Source organism: Bubalus kerabau, chromosome 4 (genome assembly GCF_029407905.1).
Source record: "Bubalus kerabau isolate K-KA32 ecotype Philippines breed swamp buffalo chromosome 4, PCC_UOA_SB_1v2, whole genome shotgun sequence".
Taxonomy (NCBI): domain Eukaryota; kingdom Metazoa; phylum Chordata; class Mammalia; order Artiodactyla; family Bovidae; genus Bubalus; species Bubalus kerabau.
The window spans coordinates 125,356,494-125,359,377 of record NC_073627.1 but is presented as its reverse complement, the minus strand read 5'-3'; the positions used below and the strand labels follow the sequence as shown (position 1 = coordinate 125,359,377).

At 43.4% G+C, this 2,884-nt stretch overlaps 1 long non-coding RNA gene across 1 annotated transcript; it reads left to right on the top strand.

Annotated features, from left to right (window-relative positions):
- The first annotated feature begins 189 nt into the window (after positions 1-189).
- Positions 190-1,600, top strand: LOC129651598 (uncharacterized). The gene is made up of 3 exons (XR_008714234.1): positions 190-401; positions 685-809; positions 1,535-1,600. It is a non-coding gene; the product is annotated as an uncharacterized LOC129651598 (long non-coding RNA).
- The last annotated feature ends 1,284 nt before the right edge of the window (positions 1,601-2,884 follow it).

Sequence of the window (2,884 nt, the reverse complement as noted above, 5' to 3'; positions counted from 1 at the left end):
ACTCTCACTGCCTGTGAGACATGGTGGGAGGATGCAGCCCGTCTGATCTTGGCAGCTTCTCTGATGGCTATTCAGGAAGTAGAGGCCTCAGAGCTGACTGTAGGCACCTGGGAGCAGAGTGGATCTGGGTTCTGGGCCAGCTGGGCTCTGGGGTTTAAAGCAACTTCAAGAAGCACAGTAGGTGGAGCTCAGGTGCCACGTTTCACCCTGACACCCTGCCTTTGGAGGGAGGGACTTGCCGCTTTTAACCAAACTGCCACCTCCATTGACCCTTTCCTTGCAGGGAACTTGTCTCTGAGCTGAAAGGCACATAGACAGGAATAATTATGAGAAGAGAGCAATTCTTGAGAGAAAGCTTTTGGTCCATCCTGTCAGAAGAGGGCTTCCCAGGTGGCTCAGAGGTAAAGAATCCGCCGAATGACACAGGAGATACGGGTTCAATCTTTGTGTCGGAAGATCCCCTGGAGGAGGGCATGGCACCCCACTCCGGTATTCTTACCTGGAGAATCCCATGGACAGAGGATCCTGGCTGGCTATAGTCCATAGGGTCACAAAGGGTCGGGCATGATTGAAGTGATTAAGCACATGCGACACAATTGAAAATGGGTTTCTGACAGCATTTATCATACCTTCCTCTCTCTCAGGATTAGGAAGTTTATACTGTATTTGAATTAATCTGTCAAGTTATAGATCTGCAAGCTTTGGTCATCAGAGGAGTGCTTTTTGTTTTAAGTACCTGAGAGCTGGAGTCAAATTGACCAGACTTAACCTCTGGCTCCACCATTTATGAGGTGTACAGCCTTGTATAGGTGAGTTAACTTCTTTGTTTAATGGGATAATGATAATAACCACTTTCTTAGAGGACGTTGCAAGGGAGGTACCCTGTGTGGTAGATGCTGGATACTCAATAATTAATAGGGATTATTATTTTTCCATAAAACTTACACCAGGCACATGTGTGACAAGAATATCTTGAGACTGCAAGTTGCAACTAGGAACTTAGAAGTGGGAAAATGGTAAGAAAATAACTTCTCATACAAACCCTTGAGGCTTCTTTTCTGGACCTTTCTGTATATTGACACTTTCAGTCCTCAGCCATCTACATTTTCTCAAGGAGAATTAGAGAATTAGGAATATAACAAGAAAGCAAAGCAGTTAATGTTCCCTTTTGAGCTTCTAAAAAAAGCCAGCCTCAGAAACCTACTTGGACAGCCAAACTTTTCATTTGCAAGAGCTGATTTTGTGGAGAGAGATTTAAAAAAGGCTGTTAAGAACCTGAGCATAATGCCCAGGAGGAGGCAAGGAAACAAGTTTGTGCTGTAACAACAGATTGCAAGAGAAGACTGGGGGACTCGATAGTGATCTCCCAGCAAGACTGGACAAGACTAGGGTGATCACATAACTTCATGTCCAATTAGGTCACTGTTGAGAATGAAAAGGCGCATTATTATTCATTATTCTGGGACCAAATGAGCAAGTCAGGATGTGACCCAGACAAATCAGGGAATGTCTGATTTGCTGATTTTCACCTTAGCTGTGGTACACTGGGCTGAGAAAGGGGAAGAGGAACTGGATGAGGAAGGCAAGTGGCACCTGAGCATCACATGGAGGAAAGCAGGATCAGCAGAAAGAGCCCAACACCATCTTTTGCCAGTACCACCAGTTGGGACTGGCAGCCCATTCATCAGCCTAAGAGTGAACCCCACTTATCAGCTGCCTGATGAGCCACATGGCCCTCTGTGTGTGGGACGGGTGGTTTTGGCCTGTATCTGTCAGCATTTTGCCTGTACGTAATCCAGCAGAAGTGATGCCCACACCTCCCACAGACTTTGCTGAGCCATATTCAAATGTCCTCACATGGATACACTCTTTTTCAATAGCCCAGGACAACCCGAAGCCCAGAAGCAGAGAGAGGTAGATCAGGGAGTCCCCAGCATCCACAGTTGGGTAGAATTAGACAGTGTTGGAACCCACCTTCTGTTACAACAGATTCTAGCTGAATTTCTTCAGCAGTGGTGAACAGCATCTGGGCAGATGAGGGAGATGAGAAGATGCCAGCTTGAAGACTGGGGGGACTGAGATTTACCAGCAAAATCTTAATGCCAGTTTTCCTAGCTCAGAAGAGAAATAGAGCTGACTTCCCAGAGATGAACATAAAAGTTACATGGTGGTGATTTTATTCTGGTATCAACATTGTAGGCGTCTTAATTTGATCTAAAGGGTATTTCTTACTAGAATAGTAAGAATATTAATGTTCACAATCACCTACTCTTGTAACTACCAGGAACCTTTTAGAAAACATTTCTTAGGGTGAATTATGTATTTATATGTAAAATACCAGCAAACATCCTTATGGTCATAACTTTTGGGTGTTTCAAACTGGATTATAGTAAGACAATGTATTTTATTCAGCAGATTTGTTTTAATCTAATTATGTAGGTGAATAAAAATTACTGCATGCTGGTGCATCTAATGTAAGTTATCTATTATTCACACCACATTTACTTTTAATATTCATGCAGATTCCCTTTGACATAACCTACTGTGTCACAGTTAATCCAATAAAGATAAAATATAGCTCAGCAAAACACCAGTCGATTCCAGCTTTCTGGTAATTATTAAAGACTATTTCACACTGGTTCCTTCAATCAATGTATTTCCCCTTGGATATGATGGCTCTCCTCTTTGAAGCTTTCAATCCTCCCAGTGGATTCAGAGGAATACTCAGGCCCCTTTTCAGTCTCTGGTCTCAGAGGTAGTTCAAAGAGCACAACAAGGCTTCACAGGTTTATCCTCAAAGGCTGACACTGTCTGTTTGATGTATGGTGACTTAAAAAGTCGTCTCTGGCAAAGCATGTGTTTGCTACCAGTCTATTGAATCAGC